Source organism: Limanda limanda, chromosome 3 (assembly GCF_963576545.1).
Source record: "Limanda limanda chromosome 3, fLimLim1.1, whole genome shotgun sequence".
Lineage (NCBI taxonomy): Eukaryota > Metazoa > Chordata > Actinopteri > Pleuronectiformes > Pleuronectidae > Limanda > Limanda limanda.
The window spans coordinates 14,878,200-14,890,029 of NC_083638.1; positions in this window are offsets into that span (position 1 = coordinate 14,878,200).

The window sequence follows — 11,830 nt, forward strand, 5'->3', positions numbered from 1 at the left end:
AACAATAACAAATAAGTCATGCACTAAAGTGGAGGAAGAACAAGACATATAAATATATAGGCCTGGGACATATACGGAAGTGACTTTGTAGGCTCATCATCAACAAGAGACAAAGCAACATTTTGATGTTTTTCTGTAAATATGATGTATCTTCATCTTACTGGTTTTGTGAGGCTTAAGCTATATAATCCCATTCCACACCCCTGACCTCTGCAATCACATTTCACTCACTGTATGCAAACTGTATTACTCCCTTCATTGGAAGTAGGAGTTGACACCAAATGCAAACTGCCACAGCAGCACGACAGTTTGATAATATATAGGAATAGGGAATGTTTTTATTCGAAAGACAGCAGGATTACGTTGCACTGTGACTGCATCCTGTTCACATGTAGTGAGGAAATGGGGATGAATTGTATTTTCTTTGAAAGCCCACATATGACAATTATATTTAAAAAGCTAATCACTACCATATGACTTTTGTGTGACTGTGACTCATTCTTTTGTTGATCAGAATCTTGTTTCAATAAAACCAAATACTGAAAAAAACTAATCAGCTCAAACGTCTCTAATATTTTGAATCAACTTGAGATTTGAAGTTTGATTCTCACCGAGGAGCCATCTTGACGGTTTATTTTGAACGGGCAGAGATTTACAGGCGAGTTATGAAACATGGCCGGTCTGAAATGAACAATGTGCCAGTTCATTTAGTAAATGACCATCTACTTGATCATATTTCTCAGTGATGACAATTTATAGGGACACATTTTGTAAAATATCTTGACAGGATCATTCTGGAGAGAGGAGAGAGATTGTTTGGGCTTTGAATCAAAACCAAGGATTCCATCACTTAAAGGATCGAGGAACTAATTTTTCAATGAATAAGTGAATAAAATCATCCATTATTTCAAAAATCTGGTTTGCAAAAAACTTCTTGAGATGCTGTTTAACTTGGAATACAGACTGTAAAAAAATAAGAAATATATATTAAAATATCTTATTTAAAATTGTATTTTTTTATTTGTGTCATGATCCTACATGTGAATGTTCCAATCCCACTCTGCTTACTCCCTGACAGTGTTTCTCTACATGGTTGTACTTAATATTCAGACACATTATTTTGGTAAGAAAGTATCAGTTGCTTTTAGGTTACATAAGTGGGTCAACAATTTAAAATCTATTGAAAGGATTGCCATGAACATTTTAGTGAAGTTCGTGCGAGTTGATAAAATATCTATATAATGTCAGTGGTTATTCATTGATGATTCAGACATTTCAGTCACTATTACCAATTTGGGGTCTGAAAATGCCACTGGGGGGGGGGCAATGAGGTAGATAAGAGTCACAAAAAACACTTACTTCAAAATATTTTTGTATTCTGCCAAACAAACACCATAAATTAAACATAAACATCTTAGTTTTTCTTTTTAAGCAGTGGTTCTGAAATGGTGGACCATGGCACACTACTGGGAGGTCCATGAAAACTTTCCAGATCCAATCCTTAAAATGATCATGATACATGTGTACATGGATAAAAACTTTAACAAGGTAAAAATATTTTTATCACGTGTCATATCCTTCTCAGGCATTTCTCTTGTGTTGTTCTTTCACATTCAACTTTATTATAATTGAAAAAAAAGGTTACATCAAATAAATCTGAGGGGACATACATGACTTAGGTCTGTCTTTGCTCTGCAGTGTGCAAGTTACGAGCTGTGAGCTTCCTGCAGGAGCCTCGACACAGTGTGACAGTGGACCTGTTGACACAAGGACACACACTGAGAGCATGAGAGTGAGACACTTTTCTGTGAGCCTGGGAAGCGTGATGGTGGAGAAAGGGCTAATCAAAGAAATGCTGCTGTTGCAGTACCATGTTGAACCACTGCAGTCCCATCCTGTGAGGGATATATATCACGCAGGCAGTTCATTACCTGGAGTGCTTGGCTCCTTCACCAGTGGGTCTCAGCCCTATGTGATGGTATCGATCACACACCACCCATCAGCCTGCATGGGATCAACACGGCTCGTTGGTTCATGCAAGTTGTTCTGGTGTTAATGATGATCATTTATTTGTTGAATTTCTTTGTGTATGCATGTGTGTATAAACATACATGTATGCATGTATGTTTATATTTAATAATGCAACATTAACAAGGCAACTCTGTAGCACTTTGTGTGTACATAACATATTCCTGTGAGCAATTTTTGTTTCAACACACACAGACATGCAAATCTATTAATTTCAGTTCAGTCAAACTTCAGAAATATTGAGTGGGGAAATTAAATGTAAAAGTAAATTTGCATTTTGGTAGAAAGTATCTGGATACGTTTACTCAGGTACTTAAGTACAATTAAGTACAGTTACTTGCATTTACTTAAGTACTTCACTATACTTTATACTTTGTTTTGTATACAATAAGTAAATCTGATCTTTTTACTCCACTGTTGTACAGTTACTTGTTACTTTACAGATTAAAATGAGTAAAACAACTTGATGATTAATATCTCTTGTAGAATGTAATGCATTGTTACTGACAACATAGGACCAGATTAAGTAATCATGATTGGCTCCACCTGCAGAGTAAAAACCAATTTGCAAACTAGCATCGTGAATACTGATATTAATTATATGGATTATATTTCAATATGTGATAATGCAACACTTTTGACACAATAGGTCTTTTCCACAAAGATCCCTGCACATGCAATTAGGAGAATCACATCTCTGAGGTATAAGACAAGCAACTGCTGGGTTGGATTTAACTGTGGCTCACTATTTCTCTGTGAGGCTTAAAACAGAGTTTGCTTTTAATGCTTTTAGTGAAAATGTGTTTTCTTGCAGACATTTGACATTAAAATGTCTGCAGTGCAGTTACTAATGAATAAATAAACAACTGTTTGCTAATTGCTTCATCAACTCTGAAGCTAAAATGTTAATGTTGTGTTCTTATCCTGTGTTTGGTGGCCCAGAAAATGACAGGTCTTAAGTAGATTTAGTTGCTAATAAAAAAAAACACTGGTGTCATCACATCAACTGGGTCGGAAATCTTAAACCACCTGCGATAACAAACAGCCTTGAATTAGTGTAAGTGGAATGTTTATGGCAATGGAGTGTTTGTGCTTACGTAACAGGATGATGCATGAGTAAACAGTACTTCCCCCTTAATTTTTTGACATTATAACATAAACACAGAGAACACATAACAGAATCCCAGTAAAGACAGACGAGATGCCAATTGATGCAATTTCAGCTATAACCTCTGTCACTTTCCAGCTCTCACTCTCTCCTGCCTGAAGAAATTGTGCTCTTATATAAATATATTGAACAACTCCTCTCTCCCGATTTCACTGGAAGCTCTCTGAGGGTTTGAGGCCTCTCACACGGTTTGTCCGTTGGCAGATATTTGATGTTTGGCACATCCTTCTGGCCTGAGTCACTAGCACCATCCACAAATTGTATGTGACCACAAAAATGCATTATACAGCAACCACAAAAGTAATTAGTCGTTGTTCATTGATTCATATTCCTGCAAGCAAACCATGTTATAGGATGTTTTCTAAAAAGGCAGTGCAGTGGGACTTTTGACTGACATATCACATCTATACTATGTACATATAGTGGACAAGCTGGGCAACATTTGTGCACACATTTAAATGATTAGATGTTTTTTCTGAACAGTAACAGAATCTGTAGGAGTGAGCGGAATGCAATAAGCAGCCGGTGGGAGGGCTTATCTCAGTGAACCATATCGGTTGTGTCAGACTGAGTGGTCAGTAATGAATAGTCTCTGGAGAAGACAGATTAGCTTGTTCATTAATGTATTCTGCCTCCCAGTGATAGACAGGAAGGTGAGACCGCTCCCGAGTGTCGCGTCCAATACGTCATACAACGAGACTGAGATAAATGGTTTTGTGTGACAGCTGCAGATAGAGCAGGAGTTTTTGTGACCTCCCCAATGTACTCTGCAGTGCCCTTTCAGTTTTTTGTCACAACGAAGCGAGAGGTTTTAAAGCACACCTGTCTCGAGGCGCAGCCCCACAAATCCTGACGGGATCGATTTGTTCTGGGCCATCCCTGATCTCATACCCCCCAGAAGTCTGATTTAGAGATGGCCTTCTCCGGTCGCCCACAGTCAAGGAGCTCTACCGGTCATTTTAGCCGGCAAAGGCTGCACAGAATTGGATTGAAGGTTGAAAGGCTGACTTATCAAATTGTAAGTCACAGTTTGGAAAGTCCAAGGCAGACACACGGTAGGAACTATAGGAAATAAAGAAATGTCATCCTTCCTTGTTGTATGCTGATGTTGCAAATACTGGAAACCAGAATATTGAAACATTTAGTAGAGATTACAACATATATGCTTATACATGTGTGTCTGCAGGTGTTGGGAATAATATGTGAGACTGTTCAACTTTTTCTGCAAGTGACACCAGAAAAAAAACACCACCTCCACAGTCCTCCTGTGTTAAGAGAGCTGTAAACTTGATTCCACTTGTACATTTTGACATAGGCACTATTTACTGTCATGCATTCCTGCAATCGCAGCCGTCTGGAATCAATTCTCTCTGGCCAAGAGAGAGATCTTAATTGACTGAAGCAAAGACATGCAAACTGTGTCTGTCTGTAAATCGTTTCTTTCTGTTTCTTTGGTTACAGGAAAGAGTTAGATGTGGGGGGGAAATAAACCCAATATCCGGGAGATACACAGACAAAAGGAAGCAGCCGGAGAAAGAGAAGGATAAGACACAGATAAAGACACAGATAGGGATAGATAGAGATAATGCTAAATGATCAAAACTGGAATACCTTTGCTGGAAAAACATCAGACTTCTGAGGAAGCCCCATAAAATGCATATGGTTTAAAATCCTCCACGACAATGTCATCGTGAGGTAAAAACAAAAACTAGTGGGGCGATCAGACAGCTTGAATAACAATCAATTTATCAGTTAATGAGTCAGTCATAGTAACACAAATCTTGTGATTTTGCATGTAGGTCGATGTAGGGAAATATTAAAGAATCAGTACATTTCCCAAACTTCTGTTTCATGGTTTTATTTGCCTGTTCCAGAAAACAGACAGTGAGCAGTAAAGAATTTTGTTGAGATGAAGTTAACTAGTTCAGGAGCAGGGCCACGCCTCTTACCACACACCTTCCCTTACTCATCCCTTTCTTATTCAAGTTGCAGTATACCTCTTGCAGGTCTCGTTCTTGGTACAGGGGGGGGGCTTAATAAGCTTGGGTGAAATGATGAGACGGCCTCCCTCCGCCCAGTCACCACTGCTTCCTCCCAGACCAGCCTCTTGCACACGTCTTCACCTCAACAAACATTCATTGCCCCTCAACATCCAATATATCAATTTCCATCAAAACCAATAAATATCTGAATATTGAAAAGACATTTAATGATTTCTTTTTCAGAGTGTGGCTTCTTTACACACAAAAATTGACAAAAGCATTAAACCCAGCCCAAATTATAGAGGTGTTTTATGAGGAACCATAAATGAAGCCAGCTACCAATTTCTGTGAGCAGTAAAGATTACACACTCCACTAACAAGATAATAAAGCTTCAAAACCAAACTCCCTCAGCCTTATGGCTCTTGTTTTTTTATCACAACAATGTAATACCCAATGTTTTAAATTATATGGTTGCATTGCTTTGCATTTCTCAGTACTTTGTTCCACTCTGTCCATTTTGGATGGGAAATGTCCTGTGTCTGCCACAGATATTGCATCAAGATTTTTTTTTTGCTAAACTCAATTGTCTGAGCAGGAAGAGCAGGAGACTGTGGTCCTGGCTCAACATAATTATGATAGAATAGGACTGACAGTGCAACTCTGCTCCTATTGGACCTTTAAGTCTCCTGGGGCTCGTAGGGTCAGAGCTGCGCAGATCCAATCAATGGCTATCAATGCTGGACATGGAAATGACCCGCCTGGGCCCGACCAGGAGTGTGAGATGGGTAATGTGCTGCGATGACCGTGGTCCCACTGGGAGGCTTGATCACATGATTGAGTCCACAGCTGGATGAACGGAGAAACCCATTATCAGTCAGTTCAACATAGTTGTAAAAGAGAACATGGCTTCAGTCTGACTGATAAAAAGATGTTCCAGTTGTGAAACAAACTGTTTGATCTAATCTTGCGTCAATTTCAAATCTTGCAACCACAATAAAACACTAGAGGCACTAAAACAGACAAAGTCATACCAACTATCTGGAACAGTTGTATGACTGACGGCGCTGGAGCTTCCATGTTGTATCATCTCAGCCGTCTCTCAGGGGATAGCTTGGGCTAATGCGACTGTACATTTGACCAGGATTATGTTGCTGTGATTCAATTCTGTGTCTGTGTTACCATCAAACCGACTCTCCAGGGAGAAGGATGCAGAGGAGGAAGCCTCTTTGTCACATCCATGGTACCCAAGAGACCACAGATGCCCCTCATCATCCCAGACATGTCATCCTAGAGGGGGGCTGGGTTCAGATGGTGAAGCGACTGATTGCTTCATGTCTGTCTGGACCCGCTGCTAATGACGCAGGGCATAGATAATCAACCAACCACGGGCATTGTGGCTGGTAGTTACTCCAAAATAAGTGAAACAGATTGGATGTGATGCAACATTTCCTCAGATGGAAATCTGACCATCCATCAATTAGCTGAAAGCAAATACCCTCAGGCCAGAGAGGATAGTTTGTTAGTGGTGGAGCGGCTCTAAAATATATCCACATAGAGGCTTTCCATCCTGTCTCTGTCTGTGATATCACACGACGATAAAGACTGCGGTCAAGCCAGCTGACACTCGCGTACCTGTGGTCAAATCAGCCGACACAGAAATTCTACTGCGCGCATATACTGACATTTATGGTAAACGCATCCAATGCGTTTTTTCAAAATAAACGGTTGACTTGGGGCATATACAAAATGCATAATTGAAAAGTAAATGGATTGGATTATATTAACAAGAAGTAATATAGCATAACAGCATTTTGAATATCAATTTAGAGATTTTACAAAATAAAAGTCACACATTTTTAGTTTCAAGTAGCTAATTTCTGGATATTTCAAAGTACTGTAAAAATACTTTGCTCAAAAGGTTCAGAGAGAGACTGATATGCCTGTGTTGAGGACCTCTCTGACTACCTACATACTGGAGATCAAACATTTTTACTGTATAGATTTGGAGATTTTTCAAAGTAAAGTCCAACATTTTCACTGTGGAATAGATCATTTCAGGATACTTCAAAGTACTGTAAAAACCCTTTGCTCAAAAAGTCCAGAGTGAGACTGATATGCTTCTATCCCCACTTCTATGACTAGTCCCCTTTCTTGGAATCTGTAACTGTCCAACAGCGATATTTTCCATTTATTTTGATCACAGCGCTAAAGATTCTCTTTGTGTTTGTTAATTATGTCTAGCTCTTTGTTTATTATCGTATCCTTTTATAGGGATAATGCTGAGGTTAGATTGGGGTACCCCTTGACACTACTCATTAAATTTTTCTATAAAATATTACATTGAGGAGGTTACTGCTCACTTTGGGTCCCACTTAGAGTATTTAGATGTAGTTTTGTCCCCTCATATTCTTTGATTACGTTGAATCACGCTCTGTTCAATTAGTAGTGTTGTATTTTGTAATATTTTTTTGATTTGGCACCAGCTGTGGCTCCTTTGCTCCCTTCGAGCTTGAGTATTTATCACCTTCACTATTGCAAATCTTGTAAGTACATAGGGTTAGGGTTAGTAACATATAACAAAATAAATACATAATGCCAACAATGGAGGGAAAATTTGTTTTTATCAATGAAACACCTGGTAATTCAGGTGCCATTGTTGGGCCACAACCATCTTCAAACTCGGCCTTCACTTTGATATCAAATACATATAAAAATTCTGTCCACAGAGAGATAGCAATATAAACACCTGGGGACTTGCACACAGACTCACAAAGTAAAAACAATACCAGTGTTGCTTTTGCAGCTGGTAATATTATGAGAGGCAAAAATATTTGTTTTGGGTCACCCTTTCATACACAGACAAAGAAAAGATTTTATGTGTAGTGTAAAGGGGTACCCCAATCTAACCTCAGCATTAACCCTATAAAAGGATAAGTTAATAAACATAAGCTAGAGACAATTAACAAACACAAAGAGAGTCTTTCAATCTCTTAACCGATACAGTGAAAATGTTTGATATTCAGTATGTAGGTAGTCAGAGAGATGAACACAGGCATATCAGTCTTACTCGGAATTTATTGAGCAAAAGGTTTTTTATAGAAATTTGAAGTTTCCAGAAATTACCTACTTGAAGCTAATAATGTGTGATTTTTATTTTGTAAAATCACATAATTGATACTGTAAAAATGCTATTAATAAAAATGACACAGGTAAGGCAATATATACTTCTTGGGAATTTAATCCAAGAAATTATTTTTCCATTGTGAATTTTTGTATAGGCTCCATGTCAAAAAGTATTTGCTCATCACATCACTCAGACACTAAACACTAAATCTGTTGCAATGCTGCAATAAATGTTCGAACGTGAGTTGTCTGACTGAACTTTTACCTCTACATTGTCCTCATGGGGCATTTACATTTGGTTCCTCACCTGCTTGCAGATGTAACAAGGTATGTGTTAACTCTATTCAAGACTTTGTGCCAAGCTAACCTCATTAGCTGAGGAGTCTAGCTTCAGAATAGCTATACTGACATGAATATGTGGCAATACACTCATTTAACTTGCGAAAATGTCAAACTGGTCTTTATTGCTGTTTCATTTTAAAAGTCATTAAATACTTCTTTTTTTTTTTAAATAGTGTCCACAGAACACGCAGATGTTTGCTTGGAATACAAAAAAAATAAATTCAACGTTTTATGCTCTTAAGTGTTGATTGGACATTTGAGACCTGTTGTGTAATTTGTAGATAATTTATTTCTTTAATGTGGCATTTTATTGCCTTTTGTCTAATATATAAATATTTGTTTAAAAGAAGCTGAATTATTTCTTACAAAGAACCTTCCAGCTATAAAATGTAACAATGATTTTCTATTCTCCGATGATGAACTTATACACCATGGTAAGAGCCTCTCCTTAGAGCACAGAGCAAGGTTAGGGTGATGTCCTTAGCTTGATTAAATTTGTGTCTCAATCTTAGCATTGCATAATTTAACCTGGACGGCTAATCTTAAAATGATTTATGGCCCTGGTCATTCAGAATGCAGTTATGAGGACATGCAAAAAAAAGCTTGACATGGCCTCAGGTTAAATCCTGAACAAACTATTTTCTATCTATATATGCCAATGGTATGAAACTGTACACCAAGACGTTATTATTTTCCACGTGGCTTGTTCTTGTATTCTCAAGTTTTAAATCTTCTCTGCTCAAGTTCAGAGAGATGTTTGACCAGTCTGAAATGTCAAGTCTGACCCAATCTACTCTCTCTGTAGCCGTTAGTGAGCACTACAGAGGTGCCACCGACTGGTCCACAGGTAGAGGTAAATTGGATGTGTCCCAGCTCCCAGGATTCCAGATGGTACGTTGCTCCCCTTGAGACCCACTCCGTCTTGAAGTCTCCACTGTGATCACAGATCATTGGCTGGAAATGTTATCTGACTGCCACATACAGCTTCCCAGCACAGACACCATATGTCCCCAAACTTTCTCATAGTATGAAATCCCTGTGTGTTCCCACAACTTCCCATAGTCACAGGAGAAGCAGGAGAGGTGCAGGAACTTTCCAGGTTGTCTTTCTCCTAATCTCCTTTGAAAGAAAGTGAAAGGATCAAACAGCCAGTTTAAACAAGCATGATTGTTGTGAAGTGTTAGGGTAATGTTTGCAATTAGGGCACTCCCGATCGATTGGTCCCATCCCCGAGCTTCTACGTAAGAAATTCCCTCAAACAGACTTATCTAACTGAGAATAATATCAAAATTAAGACTACAATACCAAGTAAGGTGTTTGGGGCTATGGAAGAAGCTGTAGTGAACAGCATTGACCATTAGCAAAGTAATCATTAAGAAATGTCAGATTATAAAGGCTGCTGTATATTTTGCACCCATACATACAGTGTATGATTTGAAGTCGCTAGTCAGTTGGTATCCAAGCAGAATATGAATGAGCCACTGATACAGAGGCATGAATGAAGCAGTTGAAGCCAATCAGTTAATGCAAGTGCAACTTGAGCTAAAGCCAAGGCTCCAGACTTCATACAGATCTGTATGTAAAATAATGCCACAAAACAACAAGGAGTGTTTGGTTCAGGAAACTCCTCCTCCCCCATTAGCTGTTGTATCCCAAATAAACCAATGTTAGTAATTCTGCTTTCAAACATCCACTGAACTCCAGATAATGTCCTGACATTAACAACAACAACAATGTCAGTGGAGCTTTTGGTGATAAGGGCTGCAGGTGTTGATGTGCTGTGAACAAAAACACTGGATCTCGGCAATGGAATTTATTGGTTTCATCCCTCATGATTTATGTTAAGTTTGATCTCTAATTCTTCTGGTGAGTGCTCTGTTCACAGCTGCAGAAAGAGAATGCTTAACTTTGGGCATCTCAGTCATAACTCTGGCCAGCACTGAGTAAGTGCTAGTCACTGGCTGCATGTGTCTTGCATTTTCAGGCACGTTGCCCAGGGCAAGGCAAGGGTATGATTTAGATGATATTTGTCCTCTTAGCTAATTGACTTAAGCTGGGTCTCCTTCCCCCATTGTCAGGGCCTCTCCCTGGCCCTGGAAACAGTATTAGCTTCAGGACGGACAGACTGGCAGTGGTGCACTCATTTAGAAGACCCCCTCCACTCGTCCATTTTGCCTCTTGCCAGAGCAGCAGTGCCCCAGGAAGTAAATACACTTTGGCTTGAATGTGATTAGGCAGCAGTTTACTTGGTTAGACCATATGAGGAACAACAGATCCCACTGAACAGTGATGCTCCACAGATAACCCTTATCCAATTAGACTGAGCCAACACAGTCCATTTATCCATTACACTGTAAAACCTATGAAAAATACATGACTTAGAAAATATTACAGCTGTCATCATACTATTCCTATTCTTTGCGTCTTCATTTTCTGTAGCATAGCTGTTGCAATAAATATCTTCTTAACTCCCCACTCTATACATTAATGTGGATTATGGGTTTAATATTGACTCATGCTTTGAGTTCCATGATGGAAAGAAAATGTGAACATCGTACTGTTCTGAGCTCAAGACTTAAATCCTAATTCTGGACATAGATAGTGTTGTCAATGCTGATTCCCTCTCATCTTTCGCTTGTTGTAGCATTGATGATTGATTTGTTTTTCCTCACCTGAAAGTCAATTCAGTTCCACATAATGACATTAACATGGACACCAATATTATGACAATGGACCTTAAGAATAAGACTTAAAATATTGATGTCCACTCCACTGTTGTGTCCAACATTGTTCCATTTAATGTACGATGCTACCTTATACCATTTTGGGTGTTTTTTCAGAAGCTATAATTCCTTCCTTGTTTACACCTAGGGTATGTTTCAGTTGGTAACTTCTTTATGTCGATGTCGCTGAATGTTGTTAAAACTCCAACAGGACATTATAATGTGTAAACGTGTACATGTCTTCATAATGTGACTAAGGTCAGAATACTTCAGGTCATCATTTGATTATTGTTTATTCTGACTATGACCTTATTTGGGTGAGGGTAATCAGAAAATGGTGTTTAGATGGCAGTGTCTCATTCAGACTAATGTCTTCATCAGGTTTATATCAGAACATTGGTGTCCATGTGAGAGTCTACATTCACTGTGTTAGATGTGATAATTACCAATGTGACACATCTGT